This window comes from Cygnus olor, chromosome 1 (assembly GCF_009769625.2).
Source record: "Cygnus olor isolate bCygOlo1 chromosome 1, bCygOlo1.pri.v2, whole genome shotgun sequence".
In the NCBI taxonomy this organism is placed as follows: Eukaryota; Metazoa; Chordata; class Aves; order Anseriformes; family Anatidae; genus Cygnus; species Cygnus olor.
Genome location: NC_049169.1, coordinates 113,996,612 through 114,009,058, shown reverse-complemented (window position 1 = coordinate 114,009,058; position 12,447 = coordinate 113,996,612). Strand labels below are relative to the sequence as shown.

Here is a 12,447-nt window from a genome sequence, read left to right as displayed (position 1 = left end):
AAATGAATGATTGCCATAAAGCTTGCATTGGTAAATTCTTTTTTCTTTTTCTCTTGAACTCTACCTCCTTCTTTCTGCCTGAGCAAATACCTCCTTGCTAAAGGAAAAGAGAGATAATGGCTTCTGTGTACTGTAATTGATGAACTTTCAGCAATTCAGAGCAAATCCAAAACTGCTGCCAACAGCCAGATGGAAAACAGTGTTAATGACATGTTCAAAGAAAAGTATGTTATTTTGATAGGGGATGGTCTAGAGACTTTAATCTCTATTGTTCTGGGGACTAATGGCATGGATAATTCCTTAAGTGAGGCCATTTTTAAACAAAATTTATCTTTTTCATAAGCAGGAAAGAGCAAACTAAAGAGTACCAAATGCATTTTCAATGCAGTGTTTTACACTAACCCTTCGGTATGTGGAATCAGATGTATTCAAATCTCACTTCTACAGTCTGCCAGCCAGTTAAAAGTTTGGACAATTCCAGTGCAGATGACCATCAATAAAATGGATGGTCATAGAAACTAGGGCTAGGATGACAAGCTGAGAGTGGGGAGAAGATATGAGAAGTGGGGAAGAATGGACCAGACAGTCTGAGGTAGGGACAAATAGGGATGGACTTGGGGGAAAATAAGAGGGAAGACTGAGGTCCTTTCTCCTCCTCTCCTCTAAAGCCTGAAGCAGGACTGAGGGCTCCCAAATCACAGGCTTGTTTTGCTGCCTGTAAATCTCTTTCAAGCCCACTGTGAAAGGAGGTGTCTCTTCCTCTCCTGGCCATCCCAGCAGATGGGGCCATCAACTCCGTTAGCTCAAGTGACTGTGCTATGTTTCATAACTCTGCAGCTAGAGAACTGAAGGGAAGGGATGTGGGAAGGTCAGCCCTGGGGGGCTCTGCCAGCATCCTTCTTGGGCAGCCTGGGACTCCAAAAGGCTGCCACGACAGTCTTCTTCCTTGACAAGTGGTTACGGAACCACCTGCCCAGGGCTATCCTTGCACAAATATACAGTGCAAATGCTGCAGATGATTAGAGATTATCTCCCAGTGAGTCAGAAGTTACTATTTAATGTACATTGGATTTGTGTTTTGCCTTGACCTGGCCATAAATATCACAAGCAATGGATCATCTTTAACTTTTCTTGAGAGATTATTCCACAAAGCTCATTATCATGAAGTATTTCCTCATATTTAGCCATGCTGCTCCCTTCTTCAAACAGCCTTTGTGTATCTGCTCTGTTCAGATCCCAACTCCTTTAATTTCACACTGCTTTGACTCCTCCTCACCTTCTTGAAGGGGGAGATTTAAAGGGGTGCTCAGGGGAGGTTACCAAGCATCACACAGCCTGTCCACATTAGTTCTGGTCACAGTCTGTTTTGGGTGACAGGGGCCAGGCAGCCTTCCCCCATCACCACTGCAGCTGCACCCAGCCCTGCTTCCAGCCCTACTTGTTGTTTGGTCATGAATCACCACGTTGTTATCCTTTTGGTAACACTTCCTAGAACTGATAGGCATCCCCCAAGGGCTGTTTCTCCAGCAGCCCATGGACAGGGAGAGCTGCTTCTGAGCTCAGAGATGTGCTTCCTCTGCACACACTACTCAGAAACGAACCTCTCTTCTCTCTCTTTTCCTCTCCCCCTCTTCTCTCTTTCTCTTTGTGTTTGTCTTTTTGGGGATCTTGTTTCAGACTTACACTGAAAAACATCCTCCTTACATCTGAAATCTCATTTCTTTATTTCCTATCCTCATTCTGATCTCAAGACCCTTTTGGATTATTTCACTAGTCTCGATGCTATCCCAGACTTGACTTTAGTGTGCAATATCTTTCACTGATGTGTTGTTTAATCTCTTTCTTTAGATTATTAATACAGACATTACCTCATAAACAGTTATGGGTATTTGATTAGATACATTCCACCAACTTGCTATTTTATCATTTGCCTTAATTCTTTGCCCATTATTCTGTATGACATTTTCAGACTCTCAGTGTTCTTTCCAAAGCCTGTTCAAAGTCTCATTGTGAAAAATATTTCTTCTCTGGCTCAAACCAGTAGCCAGTATTTGGGTACTTCCAGGCGTGTTTCCTTAGAAAAGGAAATTGATTCTCTACCTTCGCTGTATTCTTGAGGCAATTTTGTTTATTTATCAAAAATGTGAGTGCTGTCCTTGTTGCCCTAGAAGAACAGAAAGGTTGATAGGTCCAGTGCTGTCCCCCTAAATTCCCACATCCATCCTGCCAGTGAGCTCTGTACCCAAGAGGATCTACAGAGTGCTTCCTCTGCTACCAGATCCTACTGAGAAATACAGCTGTAACCTTTGTGCTGCCTCGTAGCCTGTAAAACCCAAATGTTGCCCTGCATATGTACAATACAGTAAACTGTACTGAGTACTACGTTACTCAGGTAACGTAGGTGAGTTTTACCTTACTACATCCCTTATATCCCTAGGCCAGTGCTTCTGTTATTTACAGTGTCTTTTTATTTATTTTTATTTATTTTTATTTTTTTGACATAAAAGAGATCAATTTCTTCTGTTGCTGAGCCTTGAAAGAGAGTTTGGCATGTGCATTGTACATTTCATATTACCACTGGTTACCTTGGATCAAAGTTAAATTTGCTGGCAGTTGTTATCACCTCCTTGCATAGCAGTAATGTTTGGTAGGACACTATAATCTGCGATATCAAATAGAACGAAATAGTGCTCAAAAGGAGGTAAATAAATCAACAGTGTGCTGAGAGCCTTCTCAGATGAGCTTACATGATTATTTGTCCATACTGCCTTGTTCACATATATAGATTTTCCAGGAACCCAGAAACCTGGCAGATGTCACTGTTGTGAATAACGTGTGAGGAATCCTGCAAATGTGAGAATTCTTGTGTCCAGCACAGCCACCTCTTGTGTTGAGCACTGCGTACACTTCTCTGATAGGAGTTATAAAGAGCAAACTGGGGTGCGCTGGCTTAAATCAGTGGTAACCTGACTGCAGGAGAAATCTGAACATGCACTAGGCTTTGTTGCTACAGCCCCTAGGGAAACAGCTGGGAATGGGAGAGGTGCTTAGTTCCCAAACCTGTAACCCTTTTCACCCCTGTGTGTTGTGTTTACTGCTTGGTCAGAGAGCCTGGCCTTGCAAATGGTAACACTTGCCTCATGCCCTGTGGGGAGGAAAAATAGAATAAGATGGGAGAACTTTGAAATGGCAAATGAGCAGGGAGAACCCGGGGATGCGCTGGACAAGATGCCAGCCTAACTTAACTGATTTTGCTTGGTATTTAGTTTAAGCAGGTCCCCTCTTTAGAGAACGGCGACACACCTTTGTTAGGAAGGGGTGGATTGTCCTTGGGAAGTGCCTCTGTCTTTCCACTGTTTACACAGGGAGTAGTTACATTAACTGCAGGAGGTCTTTTAGGCAACTCATCATTAGAGGAATTGAATCTCACCTTAAGTGGCATATCCTTAATATATAACACAGAACAAGGGGTATGCTCAAACCTTTCTTAAACAGGCTAGCTCCAAATCCCAAAGCAATATAATGACATCCAGATGATATTTTACATAAATGTAGTAGCCTTTTGGAAAGCAGGGAGCAGATGACTGGCTGTGCAGGAGCAGCCACGTCCCAAACATCAATATCTTTGCACATCAGTGCAGGGCTGAGATTTGCATGGCAGGACTATGGGTGATGCCTGAAGACACTTGGGGTGTGGTCCTTGCTGCTTTGTCAGGAGGAGACAGGTTAAGCCTCCTTCCTCCCAGACTCCAAGCTTCCTCTCAAAGGAACCTGTTCACCTGAGCACCCACAGAACCCTCCATAGAGAAAATCTGGGTGCAAGGGCTACAGAGCACAGTGTGCTGCACAGCTGGCACCTAGCAGGCACATGTGCCTTGGTCTGGGACAGCAGAGCTTTCCTGCCTGACGTTTAGACTTAGAGGCCCTCAAAATGACCTCACAATGAATAAAAAAAATAAAATTAAACTTGAAGTAGAGGCCAACTGAGAGTTCAAATTCATTCAATTACAGAAACTAAGGGAAGCCGCCTACTCCTTAGTTACAGCTTCAGAAAATCTTTCCAATTCCCTCCGAATTGTCCCAGAACTGCAGACAGTCAGCTAACAGCGTGTGAGCCATTGCAGCAGACATCATTAACTCAGACAGAGGAAAATATACTTTCAGTTATTACATGCTAATAAAGCACACACTAAACAAATTTAGGTAACAGAAGCAATTATATCATTAAACATTTAACTCCAAGAATGATTTTTAAATTGCTAATAATTCAAACCAAAGCACACACACAAAGAGGAAGGGGGAGGAAGGTAATTTGAACAATTGCATCTAATCAGTGCCTCGGTTTAAAATTCATAGCTATAAATGTCAAGATATATAAGATCTGATGCAAGAACAGAAGTGGAACCAGAATGAATAAGCATTCCTCACTTGATCAGATTCCCCTAATTGGGAGGAAGTTAAACACATGGAGTGGGGAACTTTGTGAACAGGGTTATCTCCAGAGCTCTCTTTAGATACCAGGCTATGTGTCTGAACACCTTTTTGAAATTGTCAGGAAGCAGTGGACTGAGGCACAAGTATCAGGCTCCGCCTCATGCTTGCGTGAGCCCTTCCCCATTCTGCTGCCATCACCTGCAATATAATCTGGATCATTACTGATTCAATGCAGGAATACTTCTCCATGAGAGGAATGGAGAATTTTCCCTCCTCAGCTGAAAAAAAAGTGTTTTCTCTTGCTCTTTGAATTCCACTGGAAGGAAGGGAGAGACTTTTGTGGGCTGCAGCAGAAGGTGGGTTTGATGAAGATCAGTTCTTTTGGGATGAAGCAGGGTGGGACGGTCTTTTGGCGGCAGGATTGTATTTGTTTGCATAGTTTATGGCAGGATTGCTCCCTTTGAAAAAGTATAAATCTTAATCAAATAAAACTGATGTGCTGCCATATTTACCCATATCACTGGTTGTCCTACATCATGTTTTAGCATATAGGTTACATGACAGAGTTATCCAGGGGTTACCAGCTGACACAGAAGCAAACCCTCATGTTAAATTGCCTGCAGATGTCCTCTTCCAACTCCTGTAAGGAACTTTTACCATTTCTCTCTCTCCTTATTTTTTTTTTTTTTTTTTTTTTTTTTTAAATAAAAGCAGCAGAAGAGAGAGGGGGGAAAAACAATCTCAGTTGAATCTCTGTGCTAGTGCCTCCGTTTGCAGGACAGGAAGCCTTAAGAAGACAATGCAATTAATAAGCAAGCACAACAAAAATCCCTTTAAGGATTTCTATGAACTTTAGTGGAACAAATGAATCGTGATTATTTTTAAAACTGGAGCTGACTGAATAATGCCAAATCTATTGCTGCCAAGGTGGGCTTTTCAGAAGATTCAGACCTGAGGAGGTGAGAAGATCTTTATATTCTGTTGGTTTTGATTTCTATGATATTAGAATCTGTGGCATAGAGATCTGACTAAGCATCCCTTTTGTTTTGATATTGATCTAAAGAAATCAGGATTTTATCTGAGGGACTTAACTTCTTGTTCTGTTTGGCAGAAATCTCCAAGTAGATTGTGACATTCTTGAAAACATTCACTGTTTTCATCTACATAATTAGGAATTTTTGTTTTGTTTTCATTGTATGAATTTACTGAAGTTTGTGAACTTTTTCCCTGGCTGTCCCCCTTGGTTGGGGAAATCACAGAACGTTGTTTCTTTTTCCTGGCTAGAGGAGTACGGGCTATTTATGCACACAGTTTTAAAATATGCTTTCTGTGAGTGTTACATGTTTCTCTTGCAATACGATATTTCTGGATGGTCAGTCTAGCCAAAAGCAATTGCAAAAGGTTAATGGAGAGCAGAGCTCCCATTTAGACACCTACATGAAGTACCAGCCCTTCAGAAGCTGTAAGTGCCAAACAACTCCCACTTGGAACAATGGAAGATGGTGACTGCTGACAGCTTCCAAAAATCTGGCCTCAAATAGCTTCGAAAGAAATTGATTAACAGTTCCAGCAAACTTTTTTTTTTTTTTTTTTTTTTTTTTTTTTCCGGTGCTTGCTTAGCTCTCTGTGGAGAATATTTTCTGCACTGGAAGTGTGCACACCAATTCCAGGTAACTTGCTAAAAGGGAAGCTCCTTCTGGAAATGTGGACTTCAGGGAAGGTTGGTAAGTAGGTAGGTGAGTAGATAGGTAGGCAGGCAGCTTATTCTCAGGTTTGCTTCAGGAGAGCTTCGGCTAGCAGTGTTGGACTTTACTAGGCAGGTAGTAGGAAAGTGCTGGAGATCTACCTCTGTAACTCCCCCATGTGGATGCTTTTTTCAGTAAGAAGACAAAAGTAGTTTTTCCAGTTGCTTTAAACTGCTTCGGAAGTGACATAAACAAAACCAGAAAAGGCCACATTTACATTACTGAAATAGGGATGTCCAGATGGGAAATTATAGTAGTAGTATAACGCTTGCATTCTAGCTTCACATCCTGTGTAACTTCCATGTGTGGGCAAAGTAGATAAATTTGCTCTTTGCAGCTACGTACGCACTTCTTTCTTTTGATTAAACATGAAATACTTTTGTATTCCCTCTTGTGATGGTGGACTGGGGTCCATGAGAAAAGTAGGATTAGACATTAATATTCTGGGAGCTGTAAGTTATCTTTGTGGCTTTCTGATTTTTATTTTTAATTCTATCTATTGCAACTTACCAGCCTTATTTTTTTTTTTTTTCAGTCAGGCAGACCTTTCAAATACAAGAACAATAGGATAGTCCTAAAATGAAGGAAGATTAACTCTGAAAATCAAATAATGAGTTTTGGTTGCTGCTGCTTTTTAAACATGTTAAACAGGTAGGGGACCAATATGCTTGCAAATGACCGAAGTCTTCCTTTCCAGTGGTAATCCCTATTCTTTTGAAAAGCTAATAAAAATGGTGTATGAAAGAAATTCCTGGGGCACTGCAGAACTCACCCTCCTAGGGAGAGAGCCAGATGTGTTGGTTAATAACCTAGCAAGCATTCAAAGCCAGGGCAGTAACCACTTGGTATCACCTAAGCCAGACGTTCTGCTTAGATGCAATGGAATATCACATACTGGTCACATTCACAGCAAAGAGCTGGAAGACATGTGTAGTCTTATTAAAGGGAAAAAAAAAAAAAAAAAAGAAAAGGAGGGGACACAGAGAAAGAAAAAGAGACGATGTGTCTGTCCTGAGAGGCAGCGAAGTAGCAGACACACTCCTCCACATGTGCATTAGTCTGTCAGCATGTATTCTGTTCTCCAGATGTTGGGGTGGATCCTATGGCAGGGACCATGAGGGGAAAGCTTTTAAAAGAAATCATATTTCAGTGGTGAAATTAACGTTACCAGATTTTTAAAATGCAATCACCAGTGTAATTTTTCAGAATGTTTTAGTAAAATAAGTACTTCTAGATTTAAAGCTTTTCACAGACTTCTTTGCCAGTGCCTCTTCTGAGCACAAGCGTACATGTCTGAAGCTCCTCACTTGTAACACCACTATGATTCCTTACAGTAAATAGCACATTCAAACCGTTCTCAAATTAGTCCTACTGGTCTGAAAATCATTTGGGGAGTGGGTCTCTGAAGTCAGATGAGCCTTTTTCAAGGCCCCACCCCTCAGTATCAAACCCTTTGAGAGCTTTGGCCATCTCATCAAAATAATGCTTATGCACATAGTAAAAGCACATATATTTGGAGGAACAATCAGAATACATCAGCATCAAATAAGATTTTTTTTTTTTAAATTCTCAAATTTACTCTCCCAGGCATAGCAGAAAAATAAATTACTTATGGCATTTATGGTATATTTGTAACTTGAAACTGATGGCTTCATGTTACTGGGCGCAACGTGTGCAGTGTATAAACACATGCTGCACAAAAAGACGAGTCCCAGCTTTGTCTCTCTGACACTTTGCCTCCGTGACCGGGGTCCCACACCAAACGCCACACGTGTGTTTATGCTGAGCTGGTGTTTATATTGAGCTCAGCTCAGCCCAGCGCTGCGGCATTGAGCCCGCTCATGGTGTGAGCAGGGCGGCCGAGGGGAGAGCGGTGTGCTGGGATAGGAGACAGAGTGCGTGCCTGTCCAGCCATGACCATCACACAGGGAAAAGGAGGGCATCTGCGAATAAACATTTATTCAGATGCATTAAACAGTGTGGTTGTTGTTCTGGTCTGTAAATTTTTCATGAGGCCTCAGGAATGCAACATTTACGTAAAAAAGACTGTGATGTTCAAATGTGACTAAACCTCAGGCTCATGACTGATAGATAAGGAATCACTGCTCTTCCAGCTATCGCAGAAAGCAGAAGATGTGGATATGTGAAAATGTGAAGAGTGGATTTATAATTCTGTTGCAAATAGAAACAAGGCAATTTTTATATCAATATTAGTACAGTGCACTTGGGAAGCAGTCTGGATGTTTTCATACATAATTATGAATTCGGTAAAATTGTAAATTTATAGAGACAGCTGGTGTATCTTTTCCCATGTTGGAATATTATCAATGGAGCAGGTCTTGTGAGAACTATTAATTTGTAGTTTCACCAAAATCCAGACTTTCAGGTGTAGATTTCTTTGTGGCGTTTCACCATTGCATCTGATCTCGGTTCTGTGATGAATCTAAAAAGTCAATGGATCTGTGCAGTTTGTTCTTGGTTCTGTTGCACAGAGCACATGAGAAGGTGCAGCAGCAACTAACAGAGCTGAAAAACAAAATGTACTCCTTTCTGATACAGCCAGGCTGTAGCTCTGAGTGCCCAGCAGAGATAACCAAGCTACCGAATGTCCTGCACACAGCAGAGACACACTAGTGTGACATAAATGGCTCGGTACCCTGCTTGGTAGCCATGCAGTGACACTCCACAGGCAAGGAAGATGTCCTCCGGAAGAAGAAAAAGGGACCAAGCAAACATTCATCTTCACTGAATGACTAGAAAGCGTCTGACCAAGTTGCTAGAGGACATTCCTCTGTGCCCAACAGCAAGGCTAGCATTTTGGGTAACATTCCTGTTGCAGCAGCAGACCTGCTGGGCCCAGATTTGGATTCAGCAGTCAGGGAGCTGAATGTTATCTCAGACACCCATTAACCTCGCAGTCTCCCCTTGGCGCTGCACGCACACGTTGGAGGGGGTTAGGCTGAGAGCTGTCAGGACGCCGTGGGCGAAAGCTTTCAAGGCAAAGCAGCCCATCATCACACACTGCAGTTTGTCAGAGTAAGAACCTTGGAGCCAGCCGGGTGTGATTCATTCATCCCAGCAAGGTCTCTGAGGCAATTTGACATTATTCGGGCTGATATCATTAATTAATGAGGGCTGAATGTTATTCTTAGACACTGGGTTGAGTATTGGGTAGAGGAGCCTATGAAAGGGCTCTTTGATTTTGGAAAATTCCTATGACACTGTCAAATTTGCTAACAAAATTAAATCATCTGCCAACTTTCCAACTTAAGGAGCACATCCCTTCTGGAGGCCTGACTGAGTCTCGTCAGTGCCTTCTCTGGATCAAGGGATTATTTGATTTATAATAGTGCCAAATGAAAATGATAGATGGCCTCCAAAACCAGGTCATATTAAATCTTTCAGGCAGGCTTTGGAGAAAGTGTTTCTGTTTGTTTGCTTCAGCCCAGACTTGATCCACCCCCACTTTTGTTTTGCTGTTTTAGCTTAATGCGCCCAGGGCGGAAGCAAGCCAAAAACATAGTTTTGCACAGCCTAGGGGTGGGTGGCTGGGTTTTGCCTGGCCTCTGTCCCTCCACCAGGGTCCTTTTCATGCACCCGTTGCTAGCTCAGAGGCTGGGCATGAAGCCAACCCAAATATAGTGAGGTTTGGGTGCTGAGAAACGTCAGCGTTTGCTCCAAGGCAGGGGAGGAGAGCAGCTCCTCCTGTCCCATCGCTGCCATCCTGAGGGCTGTGCCGCTCCGTTCCCTACACCACCCACCTCACAGCCCCCTCTGTGAGCTATAGCGGTAGATACATAAATATAACGCTGTCATGCCTTTACAGACCCATCCCTGGCAAGGCCAGGGGTTCAGAAAGCGCAGCACACATGGATCCTATTGTGGTGCTAGTAGTGCTGTGAGAGGAGGAGGGCGAGGGGTCTGTCAGGAGGTCACCCCCTCATCCATCTGCCTCCAGGATGCTCTTTGGGTAAAGCAGAAGATTCCCAAGTGCAGCTGGGTCCTGAGGCCATTTGCTCTTGTTGCCTTGGTTTTCAGGTGAGGAGGTGGTACATGTGCCCAGCTGGTCAGCCTGGGCCGCCAGACCTTGTTGGGTGGCTGCTGCACCAAGCCCAAGGCTTTGTGGTTGAACCAGTGTGCATGGTACCTGAGGTAGGAGCTTTTGGGATGATACCTGGATGGTGATGGTAGCTGTGCAACCAAGTGCTCATCTGAGGTGCGGGGCAGGTTCATCTTCCAGCTACATCACGCTGTGCTCAGGGCAGCAGCTGCACACATGCATGTGCACAGGTAAAAGCAGACCATCACTCACCTTGCCCAAATACAACACATATAGGCTTACCACAGGGAAAAAAAAAAAAAAAAAAGTTATATTTTGTGGATCATTTTGATGATCCTTATGGGTCCCTTCCAACTCGGGATATTTTATGATTCTATGTGGTGATTACAAGAGGTTTGACGTGGTGCCATACATGGTGCCATACGTTCAACAGCAGAAAGACCTCAGTTACTTGAATCCCCAGTTTGGTTTCATATGGCTTGTGTCCATGAGCCAGTCTGTATCTGTAATTCTGGCTGAAGGAATGGGGATTTTTTTTCAGGGATATGCGTGTGACTTGTTTTAGATATCTATTCTAGAGGCGCCCTTAAAGCATTTTGTTTCCATTGCCAGAATCAACAGGCGAGGTGCTGGAACAAACTGATAAATTAAATAGCAACCAGTTACCCAGACCTGATGGTATTAATCCAGGAGCTGTGGAAGGCCTGAAGAATGAAGTGCCTAAGCTGCTAGCAACAAAAAAATGTAGGCACTCAAGGAAAGCAGAGAACTTGGGAGTGGCCGTCTTTGTATGCTCTTTTTAAAACAAACACCGAGGCAACTCTGGGAAGCACCTCTGAGCCTTATTGCAGGGCAAAAATAACACCTAAGCAGTTGCTATAATAAACAATGGTGAAGTTATAAATAGACCTCCTACATCAATGATAAGAAAGAACCCAAACTGGATGTGTTTTCTAAAGGAAAATTGGAAATCTTTGTTGTACCAGAATTTTTAGAATGCACACACACACACACAATTGGATGAACAGTGGTTTGTTTTTTTTGTTTGTTTGTTTGTTTTTGTTGTTGTTGTTTTTTAAGCTCAAGGTTCCTTGTCATAGAAAAAAAAAAAAAAAAGAGACATTCAGCCACCCATTCAAAATGGATAGGAAAAAGAAAATAACAAGATAATGGTAAACATTCAGTTTTCAGCTTGGCACCCAGGATCAGCAGCAGGATGTCTCAAATTTCATCCTAAATCTGGCATTGTTTAATACATATATTTATTAATGAGCTGGAAAACAGGAAGCGAGGCCCCCATAAGATTGAGGCTAATATACATGTTTATGTATTTTTTGGGATATTCAAGACAAGCTGAAGGAAACACAATGTTTCACCAAGACAAGTAGAAAGCACTGTTCTATGACAAATGAATATGAAAATGTTTATGAAAAAATAATGTAGGTAGGAAAAAATGTGCCATTGAATAACTATCACTGGGATTAAATATACTGAATACTTTTGAGGCATGCTGCATTAATGCTGAAAACTGGTCTCCTATTCTTATCATGTTTCTAATTTATGACATAATGTAAACTTGCATCCCATGACAACTAATCTTCTTTAATAACCTAAAGTTATTCTGCAGAAAATATTGAGCTTCAGGTCCGCTTGTATTCCATCTGGACCAGCTAGTGATCTTCTTGGTGCAGTTGCTGACAAATGACAGTGATGGTGATTTCTACCACAATCTGCTGTTGTTGCTACTGTGATGGGACTCTGTGCTTGTGACTGAGCTTGGTGACTGAGACACGTCTTCTCTAGAGAACCATTATTTAGTACTGCTACTTCTGTTGGTTTTGATACAGAGTTTAGTATCAGTGTATTTTTTGAGATACCTTTATAAAATATTTTTAGTTGGCTTACATTTACTATCTCTCACATTATAAAAATCATATAAAAATCATAGAATCCTAGAATCATTTAGATTGGAGAAGACCAATATCATCAAGTCCAACCATCAACGTAATTTTCTGAGTCCCATAACTAAATCATGTCCCTCGGGGCTACAAATGTTCATCTCTTATATAAAGAATTGAGGGAAGTTCAGCGTTTTCAGGAGTAGGGAAAATGAACACGAAAAAAGATTTGTTGCTCAGTGACATATAGAAATCCACTCTAAAACTGATCTAGTCAAGGAAATCTCAGTTTTTCCGAAACTATCGCACA

General features: G+C 42.2%; 1 protein-coding gene and 1 long non-coding RNA gene across 2 annotated transcripts in view; both read left to right on the top strand.

The window, feature by feature from the left end:
* The window catches only part of ERG (ETS transcription factor ERG), a 147,725-nt gene that overhangs the window by 43,970 nt on the left and 91,308 nt on the right, over positions 1-12,447 (top strand).
* On the top strand, positions 5,265-7,119 carry LOC121079819. The gene is made up of 2 exons (XR_005825185.1): positions 5,265-5,393; positions 6,715-7,119. It is a non-coding gene; the product is annotated as an uncharacterized LOC121079819 (long non-coding RNA).